The sequence below is a fragment of the Pseudophryne corroboree genome, chromosome 6 (assembly GCF_028390025.1).
Source record: "Pseudophryne corroboree isolate aPseCor3 chromosome 6, aPseCor3.hap2, whole genome shotgun sequence".
Classification (NCBI taxonomy): domain Eukaryota; kingdom Metazoa; phylum Chordata; class Amphibia; order Anura; family Myobatrachidae; genus Pseudophryne; species Pseudophryne corroboree.
The window spans coordinates 672,023,646-672,039,620 of NC_086449.1; the positions used below are offsets into that span (position 1 = coordinate 672,023,646).

The following is a 15,975-nucleotide window of genomic DNA, read 5'->3' on the forward strand; positions in this document are numbered from 1 at the left end:
TGTAATCTACTGATTACTGTATTTACAACATGTAAAGGCTGATGGATCAGTACTAATAAATACTATTTGTCAGAAAGTTTTCACTTATTATATGTACATATCAAGAGCTATAAATATTGTGGAACAGAGCCTGCAGAATTAAGCAATTTGCACTGGCATGTCCATTTATTTGAATGTTGCCCCCTGAAATATAAGGCCCCCTCTATGTGGACCCCACATACTTATGCTATTTATAAACACATCTCTTCAGTCTTTCCTTTTCCAGTTCCTAAGATTTTACAATCTAAAATCGTATCTACCTTATGATTATGTATTTTATTATATGATTTTGCAGACTTTGAATAGTGAATTGTGAGTTTGGAACTTGCATCATGTAGTGATGTATACATACTGTATACCTCTATGTACTGTGACAGAGGGTGGTCTTCTGTTTGCCGAATGTCGGGATCCCGGCGCAAAGTATACCGGCGCCGGAATCCCGACACCCGGCATACCGACAACTATTCTCCCTCGTGGGGGTCCACGACCCCCCTGGAGGGAGAATAAAATAGCGTGGCGCGCGTAGAGCGCCACCGTGCCCGTAGCGTGGCGAGCGCAGTGAGCAAGGGGCTCCTATGCGCTCGCCACGCTGTCGGTATGCCGGTATGCTGGTCGCCGGGAGCACGAGCGCCGGCATACCGTACTACACCCGTGACAGGGGAGCTACTGATGTAGTGCTGAGAGCTGTGCCTCGTCTACTGCATATAAATAATTCTGTCTGGTGACTGTATGCTGTTAAATTCTGCCTGTGCTTGCCATGACTCCATGTAATGCTGGAACTAAATTCTTTAGCTTGAATGATAAATAATAATAATGAAATTAAATGTGAGCAAACACAGCTGTGCTGTACAACTACTACCCAGCACAAAGAAAGTGCTGCTGTTACTTCATCCAGCTCACATCTTATTCCTGTCTTCTACTTCTGTCAGCTGCAGTACTGACTTGCTAACATCTCTGTACCGTCATGGGTCATTGTAAATCAATACAACTGTTAATAGATAAGCGTTTGACCACTGCCAGAGTCCCTTTGAAGAAAATCTAGATACAGTCCATGATTACCAGTTACATGGAAAAAGTAAAAGCATCTTTAGTTTATGTATATTTCTCTATCGTCCTAGTGGATGCTGGGGTTCCTGAAAGGACCATGGGGAATAGCGGCTCCGCAGGAGACAGGGCACAAAAAGTAAAGCTTTTCCAGATCAGGTGGTGTGCACTGGCTCCTCCCCCTATGACCCTCCTCCAGACTCCAGTTAGATTTTTGTGCCCGGCCGAGAAGGGTGCAATCTAGGTGGCTCTCCTAAAGAGCTGCTTAGAAAAAGTTTAGCTAGGTTTTTTATTTTACAGTGATTCCTGCTGGCAACAGGATCACTGCAGCGAGGGACTGAGGGGAGAAGGAGTCAACTCACCTGCGTGCAGGATGGATTGGCTTCTTGGCTACTGGACATCAAGCTCCAGAGGGACGATCACAGGTACAGCCTGGATGGTCACCGGAGCCGCGCCGCCGGCCCCCTTGCAGATGCTGAAGTCAGAAGAGGTCCAGAATCGGCGGCTGAAGACTCCTGCAGTCTTCTAAAGGTAGCGCACAGCACTGCAGCTGTGCGCCATTTTCCTCTCAGCACACTTCACACGCGGTCACTGAGGGTGCAGGGCGCTGGGGGGGGGCGCCCTGGGAGGCAAATGTAACCTATATAAAGGCTAAAAATACCTCACATATAGCCCCTAGAGGCTATATGGAGATATTTAACCCCTGCCTGATTTCTCTAAATAGCGGGAGACGAGCCCGCCAGAAAAGGGGCGGGGCCTATCTCCTCAGCACACGGCGCCATTTCCTCTCACAGCTCCGCTGGTCAGGACGGCTCCCAAGTCTCTCCCCTGCACTGCACTACAGAAACAGGGTAAAACAGAGAGGGGGGGGCAAATTTATGGCGATATTTTGATATAACAAAGCAGCTATAAGGGAGCACTTATTATAAGGCTATCCCTGATATATATATAGCGCTTTTGGTGTGTGCTGGCAAACTCTCCCTCTGTCTCCCCAAAGGGCTAGTGGGTCCTGTCTTCGTTAGGAGCATTCCCTGTGTGTCTGCTGTGTGTCGGTACGTGTGTGTCGACATGTATGAGGACGATATTGGTGTGGAGGCGGAGCAATTGCCAAATATGAGGATGTCACCCCCTAGGGAGTCGACACCAGAATGGATGCCTTTATTTATGGAACTACGGGATAGTGTCAACACGCTAAAGCAGTCGTTTGACGACATGAGGCGGCCGGACAATCAATTAGTGCCTGTCCAGGCGACTCAAACACCGTCAGGGGCTGTGAAACGCCCTTTGCCTCAGTCGGTCGACACAGACCCAGACGCAGGCACTGACTCCAGTGGTGACGGTGACGAATCAACCGTATTTTCCAGTAGGGCCACACGTTATATGATTTTGGCAATGAAGGAGGCGTTACATTTAGCTGATACTACAGGTACCACTAAACAGGGTATTATGTGGGGTGTGAAAAAACTACCTATAGTTTTTCCTGAATCAGAAGAATTAAATGACGTGTGTAATGAAGCGTGGGTTGCCCCTGATAAAAAGCTGATAATTTCAAAGAAATTATTGGCATTATACCCTTTCCCGCCAGAGGTTAGGGAGCGCTGGGAAACACCTCCTAGGGTGGACAAGGCGCTAACACGCTTATCTAAACAAGTGGCGTTACCCTCTCCTGAGACGGCCGCACTTAAAGATCCATCAGATAGGAGGATGGAAAATATCCAAAAAAGTATATACACACATGCAGGTGTTATACTACGACCAGCTGTAGCGACTGCCTGGATGGGCAGTGCTGGGGTAGTTTGGTCAGAGTCCCTGATGGAAAATATTGATACCCTGGACAGGGACAATATTTTACTGTCGTTAGAACAAATAAAGGATGCATTTCTTTATATGCGTGATGCACAGAGGGATATCTGCACACTGGCATCACGGGTAAGTGCTATGTCCATTTCGGCCAGAAGAGCTTTATGGACGCGACAGTGGACAGGCGATGCGGATTCAAAACGGCATATGGAAGTTTTGCCGTATAAAGGGGAGGAGTTATTTGGAGTCGGTCTATCAGATTTGGTGGCCACGGCTACAGCCGGGAAATCCACCTTTCTACCTCAAGTCACTCCCCAACAGAAAAAGGCACCGACTTTTCAACCGCAGCCCTTTCGTTCCTTTAAAAATAAGAGAGCAAAGGGCTATTCATATCTGCCACGAGGCAGAGGTCGAGGGAAGAGACAGCAACACGCAGCTCCTTCCCAGGAACAGAAGCCCTCCCCGGCTTCTACAAAAGCCTCAGCATGACGCTGGGGCTTCTCAAGCGGACTCGGGGACGGTGGGCGGTCATCTCAAAAATTACAGCGCGCAGTGGGCTCACTCGCAGGTAGATCCCTGGATCCTGCAGATAATATCTCAAGGGTACAGGTTGGAATTAGAGACAGATCCACCTCGCCGTTTCCTGAAGTCTGCTTTACCAACGTCCCCCTCCGAAAGGGAGACGGTTTTGGAAGCCATTCACAAGCTGTACTCTCAGCAGGTGATAGTCAAGGTACCTCTTCTACAACAAGGGAAGGGGTATTATTCCACTCTTTTTGTGGTACCGAAGCCGGATGGCTCGGTAAGGCCTATTCTAAATCTGAAGTCCTTGAACCTGTACATAAAGAAGTTCAAGTTCAAGATGGAGTCACTCAGAGCAGTGATAGCGAACCTGGAAGAGGGGGACTTTATGGTATCCTTGGACATCAAGGATGCGTATCTCCACGTTCCAATTTACCCCTCACACCAGGGGTACCTCAGGTTCGTTGTACAAAACTGTCACTATCAGTTTCAGACGCTGCCGTTCGGATTGTCCACGGCACCTCGGATCTTTACAAAGGTAATGGCCGAGATGATGATTCTTCTTCGAAGAAAAGGCATATTAATTATCCCATACTTGGACGATCTCCTAATAAGGGCAAGGTCCAGAGAACAGCTAGAGATGGGATTAGCACTGTCTCAAGAAGTGCTAAAACAGCACGGGTGGATTCTGAATATTCCAAAATCCCAGTTAATGCCGACAACTCGTCTGCTGTTCCTAGGGATGATTCTGGACACGGTTCAGAAAAAGGTTTTTCTCCCGGAGGAAAAAGCCAAGGAGTTATCCGAGCTTGTCAGGAACCTCCTAAAACCAGGAAAGGTGTCTGTACATCAATGCACAAGAGTCCTGGGAAAAATGGTGGCTTCTTACGAAGCAATTCCATTCGGCAGATTCCACGCAAGAATTTTCCAAAGGGATCTGTTGGACAAATGGTCAGGGTCGCATCTTCAGATGCACCTACGGATAACCCTGTCTCCAAGGACAAGGGTGTCTCTTCTGTGGTGGTTGCAGAGTCCTCATCTATTGGAGGGCCGCAGATTCGGCATACAGGATTGGATCCTGGTGACCACGGACGCCAGCCTGAGAGGCTGGGGAGCAGTCACACAAGGAAGAAACTTCCAGGGAGTATGGACGAGTCTGGAAACGTCTCTTCACATAAACATTCTGGAACTAAGAGCAATATACAATGCTCTAAGCCAGGCAGAACCTCTGCTTCAGGGAAAACCGGTGTTGATCCAGTCGGACAACATCACGGCAGTCGCCCATGTGAACAGACAGGGCGGCACAAGAAGCAGGAGTGCAATGGCAGAAGCTGCAAGGATTCTTCGCTGGGCAGAGAATCATGTGATAGCACTGTCAGCAGTGTTCATCCCGGGAGTGGACAACTGGGAAGCAGACTTCCTCAGCAGACACGATCTTCACCCGGGAGAGTGGGGACTTCATCCAGAAGTCTTCCACATGCTGGTAACCCGTTGGGAAAGACCAATGGTGGACATGATGGCGTCTCGCCTCAACAAAAAACTGGACAGGTATTGCGCCAGGTCAAGAGATCCGCAGGCAATAGCTGTGGACGCGCTGGTAACGCCTTGGGTGTACCAGTCGGTGTATGTGTTTCCTCCTCTGCCTCTCATACCAAAAGCATTGAGAATTATACGGCAAAGAGGCGTAAGAACGATACTAGTGGTTCCGGATTGGCCAAGAAGGACTTGGTACCCGGAACTTCAAGAGATGATCACGGAAGATCCGTGGCCTCTACCTCTAAGGAGGGACTTGCTTCAGCAGGGTCCCTGTCTGTTTCAAGACTTACCGCGGCTGCGTTTGACGGCATGGCGGTTGAACGCCGGATCCTAAAGGAAAAAGGCATGCCGGAAGAAGTCATTCCTACTTTGATTAAAGCAAGGAAGGAAGTAACCGTGCAACATTATCACCGAATTTGGCGAAAATATGTTGCGTGGTGCGAAGATCGGAGTGCTCCGACGGAGGAATTTCAACTGGGTCGATTCCTACATTTCCTGCAATCAGGATTGTCTATGGGTCTCAAATTGGGATCTATTAAGGTTCAAATTTCGGCCCTGTCGATTTTCTTTCAAAAAGAATTGGCTTCAGTCCCTGAAGTCCAGACCTTTGTTAAGGGAGTGCTGCATATACAGCCTCCTGTGGTGCCTCCAGTGGCACCGTGGGATCTCAATGTGGTTTTGGACTTTCTAAAATCTCATTGGTTTGAACCACTAAATAAGGTGGATTTGAAATATCTCACTTGGAAAGTGACCATGCTTCTAGCCCTGGCTTCTGCCAGGAGAGTATCAGAATTGGCAGCTTTATCTTACAAAAGCCCATATCTGATTTTCCATTCGGACAGGGCAGAACTGCGGACTCGTCCGCATTTTCTCCCTAAGGTGGTGTCAGCATTTCATCTGAACCAGCCTATTGTAGTGCCTGCGGCTACAAGTGACTTGGAGGACTCCAAGTTACTGGACGTTGTCAGAGCATTAAAAATATATATTGCAAGGACAGCTGGAGTCAGAAAATCTGACTCGTTGTTTATATTGTATGCACCCAACAAGATGGGTGCTCCTGCGTCTAAGCAGACGATTGCTCGTTGGATCTGTAGCACAATCCAACTTGCACATTCTGTGGCAGGCCTGCCACAGCCTAAATCTGTAAAGGCCCACTCCACAAGGAAGGTGGGCTCATCTTGGGCGGCTGCCCGAGGGGTCTCGGCATTACAACTTTGCCGAGCAGCTACGTGGTCAGGGGAGAACACGTTTGTAAAATTTTACAAATTTGATACTCTGGCTAAGGAGGACCTGGAGTTCTCTCATTCGGTGCTGCAGAGTCATCCGCACTCTCCCGCCCGTTTGGGAGCTTTGGTATAATCCCCATGGTCCTTTCAGGAACCCCAGCATCCACTAGGACGATAGAGAAAATAAGATTTTACTTACCGATAAATCTATTTCTCGGAGTCCGTAGTGGATGCTGGGCGCCCATCCCAAGTGCGGATTATCTGCATAAATTGTACATAGTTATTGTTAACTAATTCGGGTTATTGTTGAAGGAAGCCATCTTTCAGAGGCTCCGCTGTTATCATACTGTTAACTGGGTTTAGATCACAGGTTGTACGGTGTGATTGGTGTGGCTGGTATGAGTCTTACCCGGGATTCAAAATCCTCCCTTATTGTGTACGCTCGTCCGGGCACAGTACCTAACTGGAGTCTGGAGGAGGGTCATAGGGGGAGGAGCCAGTGCACACCACCTGATCTGGAAAAGCTTTACTTTTTGTGCCCTGTCTCCTGCGGAGCCGCTATTCCCCATGGTCCTTTCAGGAACCCCAGCATCCACTACGGACTCCGAGAAATAGATTTATCGGTAAGTAAAATCTTATTTTTAAAACCTTGTTAGAATGATATACATAATGTGTACATACTGTGTGATACAAACATGTTAACACATTTGTGTATTGCATCATATGTATATACAGCATGATGCAAACAGTTTTCTTAGATGAGTTATAGAGTGACACAGATTTACAAATTATATTGTTGTTACATGAATAACATCTCAGTTTTGGTTGCCGAGCTATCCGGGTTCGTTTATCTGCAATTCAAAAGTAGGGATTTGTTTATATTCTATGTTATATTCTATGTTTATATTCTACCTTATACACATTTGATTTATTTTTATGCACTAACTACTCACTGTATGTTGGCATATACTAAAATACTTGGTTACTTGGAAATTAACAAACTATTGAAAAAAGTTAATACAGATAAGTATTTTATTTCCCTTTTGTATATGCTGTGCTTTTTCACAACATCATCAAGTCCCACCAGTTATTTTGATCTCACATTATGGCAGTTCAATCCACCAGGACTACAGTATAAAAACACAAATAACATGATTGCTTAGGACAGGCATGTCCAAACTGCGGGCCTCCAGCTGTTGTGAAACTACATATCCCAGCATGCCCTGACACAGTTTTGCTGTCAGAGAATACTAAAGCTGGCTCAGGGCATGCTGGGATGTGTTGTTTCTCAACAGCTGGAGGGCCGCAGTTTGGACATGCCTGGCTTAGGATATGCTTCTATAGTGAGTTGCTCATTGTAACTACTAAGAAAGTAGGATAACTATAGATAACTACAATGAACATATTAGACAAAATGTGTATATTACTATTTATATATTATCGAAAGACCTTTTTGTTTCTTTAATTCAATTACAAAATTTTTACCATTTACATTTATGATATATTTTTTAAGATTTCAGTGGAGTTATTCCATTCATTTATTTTTAAACCCCAAAAGATAAAATTATTATTTACAAATAATTGTTAAGTATTCTACTGCCATATGGTGAAAATACAGCTTTTCCTGTGGCATTTAGCCATGTTTGTGAGGCTCTATAAATACATTTAGTGCATAGAAGATTAGTATTTAAATCTAAAAGAATTATATAATGTTCATCATCAATAGTACAAATTGAAATGGAATACGGGGAGGGGGATGTAGAGGGTGTCCTATATGTTCATGGAGGAAACTAGCTACAAATACCAGCATTGCTGCTCCTTTAGCGTTTGATACTTTAACTGATCTGAACATACACTTTCCTGCTTACCCTTTAATCTGAAAAAAACATAGCAGTTGTTATAAATTTATACGTTTCAATGTCAGGCGTACATACGTAGGGAATAACAATGCGTTTACTTACACCTGACAACAGCACAGATGCGTGGCTTGACAGTATTATTAATCAAACTGGAAATATAATACAGGTTGAGTATCCCATATCCAAATATTTTGAAATACGGAATATTCTGAATTACAGAATTTTTTGAGCGAGAGCGAAATAGTGAAACCTTTGTTTTCTGATGGCTCAATGTACACAAACTTTGTTTAATACACAAAGCTATTAAACATATTGTATTATATGACCTTCAGGCTGTGTGTATAAGGTGTATATGAAACATAAATGAATTGTGTGAATGTAGACACACTTTGTTTAATGCACAAAGTTATTAAAAATATTGGCTAAAATGACCTTCAGGCTGTGTGTATAAGGTGTATATGTAACATAAATGCATTCTGTGCTTAGACCCATCACCATGATATCTCATTATGGTATGCAATTATTCCAAAATACGGAAAAATCCAATATCCAAAATACTTCCGGTCCCAAGCATTTTGGATAAGGGTTACTCAACCTGTATTACATACAAAATGAACTTAATTGCATCCCCCTCCCACATCCGCCATTTACAGCTTTAATCCAATGTAAATCTTCTTTCCTGCAATAGTCCTATTGCAAATGACAAATACAAGGTATGCAGATGATAGGTCAACAGTTAAAAGGTCAACACCAAATGGTCGACATGCATATGGTCGACATGGTCAAATGGTTGCCGTGACAATGGTCGACACATCATATGGTCGACATGAGTTTTTAGAGTTATTTATTTATTTTAAATTTTTTACATTTTTAGGACTTTTTCATACTTAACCATCCACGTGGACATACTCCTCCTCATACATGTCGACACAATCGTACCGACACACAGCACACACACAGGGAATGCTCTGATAGAGGACAGGACCCCACGAGCCCTTTGGGGAGACAGAGGTAGAGTTTGCCAGCACACACCAGAGCGCTATATATATACAGGGATAACCTTATATAAGTGTTTCTCCCTTCTATAGCTGCTGTATTTGTATTATCTGCCAATTAGTGCCCCCCCTCTCTTGTTTTACCCTGATTCTGTAGCAGGACTGCAGGGGAGAGTCAGGGAGCCGTCCTTCCAGCGGAGCTGTGAGGGAAAATGGCGCTTGTGTGCTGAGGAGATAGGCTCCACCCCCTTTTCGGCTGCCTTTTCTCCCGCTTTTTTTAGGAAAACTGGCAGGGGTTAAATGCATCCATATAGCCCAGGAGCTATATGTGATGCATTTCTTTAGCCATATAAGGTTTAAAACGTGTTTTATTGCGTCTCAGGGCGCTCCCCCCCAGCGCCCTGCACCCTCAGTGACCGGAGTGTGAAGTGTGCTGAGAGCAATGGCGCACAGCTGCAGTGCTGTGCGCTACCTTATTGAAGACAGGAACGTCTTCTGCCGCCGATTTTTCCGGACCTCTTCGCTCTTCTGGCTCTGTAAGGGGGCCGGCGGCGCGGCTCCGGGACCCATCCAAGCTGAGCCTGTGATCGTCCCTCTGGAGCTAATGTCCAGTAGCCAAGAAGCCCAATCCACTCTGCATGCAGGTGAGTTCGCTTCTTCTCCCCTTAGTCCCACGATGCAGTGAGCCTGTTGCCAGCAGGTCTCACTGAAAATAAAAAACCTATTTAAACTTTTACTCTAAGCAGCTCAGGAGAGCTACCTAGCATGCACCCTTCTCGGCCGGGCACAAAAATCTAACTGAGGCTTGGAGGAGGGTCATAGGGGGAGGAGCCAGTGCACACCAGCTAGTCATAAAGCTTTTACTTTTGTACCCAGTCTCCTGCGGAGCCGCTATTCCCCATGGTCCTTACGGAGTTCCCAGCATCCACTAGGACGTCAGAGAAAATAAGAATTTACTTACCGATAATTCTATTTCTCATAGTCCGTAGTGGATGCTGGGCGCCCATCCCAAGTGCGGATTGTCTGCAATACCTGTATATAGTTATTGTTACAAAAATCGGGTTGTTTATTGTTGTGAGCCATCTTTTCAGAGGCTCCTACGTTTATCATACTGTTAACTGGGTTCAGATCACAAGTTGTACGGTGTGATTGGTGTGGCTGGTATGAGTCTTACCCGGGATTCAAGATCCTTCCTTATTATGTACGCTCGTCCGGGCACAGTATCCTAACTGAGGCTTGGAGGAGGGTCATAGGGGGAGGAGCCAGTGCACACCAGCTAGTCATAAAGCTTTTACTTTTGTGCCCAGTCTCCTGCGGAGCCGCTATTCCCCATGGTCCTTACGGAGTTCCCAGCATCCACTACGGACTATGAGAAATAGAATTATCGGTAAGTAAATTCTTATTATTTATTTTACATTTTTTACATTTTTAGGACTTTTTCATACTTAACCATCCACGTGGACTACAATTGGGAGTGGTAACCTGTGCTGAACAAAGCTGAGTGAGGCACCTTGCCCGAAGCATGGCAAACGAAGCCAACCATGCGAGGGGCCGTGGTGCACTAATTGGGGGTTCACATGCTGGAACCTTCAAGTCGACCCTTTAATGTGTCGACCATTTCCATGTAGACCTGTCGACCTTGTGCATGTTGACCATTTGCTGTCGAACTAGACATTAAATGGTCGACCTTCTGACTGTCGACACTTTAATCCAAAACCTATATACAAATATACCCCTTCTAAGCCCACCCCCAGTCTTCACAGGTGTCTGGGGGCAGGGGCTTAGGAGTGTGTGAAGCCTTATGCTGATTCCAAGGTGATTCCATGGCTCCAGATACACAGGGGAACCAGCCAGCACATATATTACATACATGATAACATGTTTATATATGCTAAGCGGTTCCCCCTGCACTATATGGTTGGTGCTGCAGCAGCAACTAGTCTTCATCATATTCATCATGCATCATTACACCAAACCTCCGGAACCCATAAGCTATTGGCCTCCTCAGAAGTGTATCTGCGGAGGATGCTCCCAAGTCTCATCTCCATAGTGCGAGTTACAATTGATATGCAGTTACCACGTTTTTGTTTAGCATATTGATATTCACAGTATCGACTTCAAAAGGTCTACATTGATGATGTTGACATGGTTAAAATGTTGATATAATTTTGACACAAATGTTGACATTGACAGAATGTCAGTAGTTCCAGGAGGAAGTCATTCCTGCCATCACTCCACATTCTGCTTGCTCGCGCCTCATGTCACCTGTCTGTCTCCCCTCTCCCCATAGATTGTGAGCTCCTTGGAGCAGGGCACTCTTCCCTCCTGTTCTCACAGCCCTCTTCTTTCACACTTCAATTACAGCACCTACTCAGCGACCATCTATATCCGCATTTCCTCTTGCTCGTAACTGTTTATCTCTTGCAAGGGGTGCCCCCTTCCCCCCCTAGTAATATGCCGATTACTATTTGCTTCCTTACATCTCAGCTGTATTGTGTACTGTGGTGCTAATTTTTACCAGTGCTCAGTTTTGGTTTTCAGTTACTGTAACGTTATGTTTTGTGTAATGTGTGCCGAATGTGCGGCGCTGCGAAACACTTGTGGCGCCTTATAAAGAAAATGGGATGATAATAATTTTCCAGCATATTATGTGCCTTTTGGCTACCAGAGAGAGAACATGTCCTATAGAAATTGGGACTGTTGGTGGGTATGATACAGATGTGTCCTCATATATCATTGCTGCAATTGTACCCTTCTGCACCTCTTGGCGCGCCAGGTCCCGTGAGACTCTGCTGACGTCTTGCGTCTTTTTTGCCAAAAATGTGTCACAGTCACAATGCAATGCAGCTAGGACAGACCAGGAAACTGTGCTGATTACTTTGATCTGCGACACTTGTATATCCTGCATTTTCAGACGCCTGAGGCTAGCAGTGTTGCATGGGACCAGGCATCCCATGCTGTGTGGTGTATTGAGGCTAGATGTATGATGACACCTCTTTATATACTGTCACTACAGAAATTCCAAATTATTTTCAACACTGCTCCTCTGACATTTGTTGCATAAGAGTATTACAAAAGTGCAAAAATAAGTAAATACTAATCATCGAGAATAGATGTTAGAGGAGGCTCGAGAAGACTTATGTACATTGTATGTCTGGGATCAGAGCTAGCCTCACAGCTGTGCCTTAAGGGGGGTACACACGGAGAGATCCGTGCTTAAAATCTAAGCAATCTGACTAGATTGCTTAGAAGTTAAGCACGGATCTCTCGTGTGTATGCCCCCAGTGATAGCGATGCGCGGCCCACACGTCACTATCGCCGGTGCTAGATTGGCCTGCATGCAGGCACAATCTAGCACATAGCTCATTTCACCTGCTGGGTGAAATGAGCTGCCCTCCCATCCCCCCCTTTCTCGCTCAGTACACATCGCACTGTGCTGAGCGGGGGGAGAGATGTGTGCTGAGCGGTCTGTGACAGATTGCTCAGCACACATCTCTCTAGTGTGTACTGGCCTTTACTATTTCTACGTGTGCCCAATTAAATTAACATATGTTTATATTTCTGTGTCTCTAATGCATAACAAAGGACAAAGGGCCTAATTCTGAGTTGATCGCAGCAGCAATTTTGTTAGCAGTTGGGCAAAACCATGTGCACTGCAGGGGGGAAAGATATAATATGTGCAGAGAGAGTTAGATTTGGGTGTGGTGTGTTCAAACTGAAATCTAAATTGCAGTGTAAAAATAAACAGCCAGTATTTACCCTGCACAGAAACAATATGCACCCAAATCTAACTCTCTCTGCAAATGTTATATATGCCCCCCCCCCTGCAGTGCACATGGTTTTGCCCAATTGCTAACAAACTTGCTGCTGCGCTCAACTCAGAATTACCCCCAAAATTTCAAAGTGTTATCCAAATGTGTCTGATGCCTGATAAAGCTGATCTAAAACTAGGATTCAACATGTTTGCTTAGAATTAGGTCAGTTTGTGGAAAACAGTAAAATCAAATGAATACTAAATAGCTAAAATAAATGAACACTTATGATGAGATGCTGAGATGAATCCTATCGTGTTTATAAATTAGCATGTACAGTAGGGAGAGGGTGTCCATAGTTTGTGGATCAAGCGGTTTGAAGTGAAAATATCCACTATTAATATGTAGTGTGTATTTTCACACAATCACACGGACACAAATGTGTTTACAGATGATCCTATTACTCAGCAGATTCATTTGCTTGCACTATTATACTGTATATAAGATTATTCTATTTTCAGAAATTTCTCAGTGAGATGAAATAGAACACATACAGATGGGTCCTCCGTTATCTTGGCTGTTTCTGCGCCTAGACGGAGGTTTAGTCACACCTAGGCGATAGCTTAGGTTGCTGAGTTTAATCATGGACAGGCGCGTTGAGGCGCGACTAGATACTCAGCATGCAATACACATCTCCACCACTGGGTGGCTAATGCTCCACTAATCCAGTACTTTAGATTGAATAGCGGCGGATTGATCTACAGTACAAGCTCTGGCAAATGGTCAGTGACGATTGTAATGTTAATATACAGTCCTGTACTGCATACTGTATACACAGATGGTGACCAATGGTCAGGCGGAGAGAGTGAAAAAAAATAGTTTATACAGACGCAAACGAACATGTTAAAACAAATATCAAATCCCATGTGAACTGCATGTGAGCGTCCAAGTCATGTAGACAAAGCAATAGAGTAATGTAGTTCATTGACTTAAAAGTATGTACAGTGCACTAAATACCATGTTTTGCAATATGAGCGTCCAAGTCCCCCAACGACATAAACGAACACCAATGGGATGGAATCGCTGTTTGCAGTACTTTTATACATGAACTTGTGTATTTCCCATGCAGCAACATGGGCAAGTGGTGAAGGCTTCCGCCTCCCACGCTTAGAGTCCCAGGGTCGATTCCCAAAGTACCAATGTTTTTTTTTTTCTTGACATTCACTTTATTAATTTTTTTCTTTTCTTTGTAATCCGTTGTAAACCATTCAATGGAAGGATGCACACAGGTTTCACATAAATCACGGTAAATCTGCAGGAGTGACTCATTCCGCTATCTAAAATACACAGTGGCAATGAGGACCCATAGATATACCAATTAATATAAATTAGTGTATTCTGATGCAACTAACTGTTCGAGCAACACAGTACTGTAGATCGTCCGCGTTAGAGAATCTGTGTTGTACTTTATGAGAAGGGATCACTGCTACTGTACCATTTGCACATCTATCAAAGAGACTGCAGTTCTCTATCTGATTTTCATACACAGTACAGTATTGTATTGTACATTTATTGGAATCTGACCTCCCTCCCTGTCTACTGTATGAACTGTGCAGGCTCCCTGGGGGGGATGGGGGTAGGGGGAGGTGGCGGCTCAATACCGTGTTATGCAATATGAGCATCCAAATTCCCTTAACGGCATAAAGGGGGGGGGGGGGTGAGGGGGAGGGGGATTAACCAGCGGAGTTCAGAGAGGCTGTCAAAAATATTTTTTGTCTGTCGGGACCCAAAAAATAAAACCAAATAAGTCAATAAATAAAAATAATATGTACAGACACAAACGAATGTGTTAATGCAATGGCCCATTGAGGTTCTGTTTATGTGAGCTATTAAATTCAATTCAATTAAAATGGGCTTAAAGCTTAATATCTCCAGTTCTGAGGGTCCAATCTGCTCAGAATCGGGTTGGAATGGAACGGTAGATGACCCCAAGTTTCTGTGACCCCCACAAGGCTCATGGCAAGCATTGAAACCCATGGTGGGTCTGAATTAAAGGGCCCATTATAGTCTATGGGAAAATGGGTTCACTTTGCATCCTAATATCCCTAGTTCTGGGTGTTCCAGAGACTCGGACCCAGTACCATACAAGAGGAGACTTGGCTTTCGGGGCAGTCCAACCACTAGTTTATATGACTCCGCAAAGGGAAATGGCAAGCAACCATTTGTCAGGTCCCCTCCAGTTGTCCACCCAGCTTGCACGGGATGCAGGGTTTCTGGCTAAATAGAAAATAGTACTATACAGAGATGCTAAGCATGGTAATTTGGCATCCAGGAATTTAGAGAGAAGCTTTTATCTCTCCCTATTATACTTATAAAGATAACACTTGCCACTGTAGCCATTACAGCAGAGTACGTTACAAGTTGTTCATGCTATTTAGTACTCATATAGAAAATACTGTACAGAGATACTAAGGACAGTGATTTGGCATCAAGGAATTTAGGGAGGAGCTTTTATCTCTCCCCATTATCCTTATAAAGATAACACTTGCTGCTGTACGTTACAAGCTGTTCGTGCTATTTAGTACTCAAATAGAAAATACTGTACAGAGACACTAAGCACAGTGATTTGGCATCCAGGAACTTAGGGAGGAGCTTTTATCTCTCCCCATTATACGTAGAAAGATAACACTTGCCGCTGTATCTTTTACAGCAGATTATGTTACAGGCTGTTCGTGCTATTCAGTACTCAAATACAAAATACTATACAGAGACGCTAAGCACAGTGATTTGGCATCCAGGAATTAAGGGAGGAGCTTTTATCTCTCCCCATTATACTTAGTAAGGTAACACTTGAGATACGGTGCTGACCACACAAATACTGTACGAATGGATAGACCATTGGTCAAATATGGCTGTTATTTTATACAACTCGGGAATTTACTAAGAATTTGTATTCTCAATCACTGCCGACAATAGCCAAACACTGCCGGAAAAGCATAGAATTCATAAAAATATGGAGCTTTCAAATAGAATTGCTTTTTGCTGGCGTGTTTGGATAGTCATGCATGGATCAGTGAGATCCGTGCATGCTTATCTGTGTAAAAAGGTCTTTGACCTGGTCCTGGTAGTTTAAATACTGGGGAAAAATTGACTGGGGTCCTCCAGTATTTAGACAACCAGCACCGGCTCTTGGCCTGCCCCT

At 44.6% G+C, this 15,975-nt stretch overlaps 2 protein-coding genes across 6 annotated transcripts in view; one reads left to right on the plus strand and one right to left on the minus strand.

Moving 5' to 3' along the window:
* Nucleotides 1-15,975, minus strand: part of DOCK2 (dedicator of cytokinesis 2) — a 1,781,615-nt gene that overhangs the window by 544,770 nt on the left and 1,220,870 nt on the right. The window lies entirely within an intron of this gene.
* Nucleotides 1-15,975, plus strand: part of INSYN2B (inhibitory synaptic factor family member 2B) — a 249,720-nt gene that overhangs the window by 854 nt on the left and 232,891 nt on the right. The gene's annotated exons all lie outside the window — the stretch shown is intronic.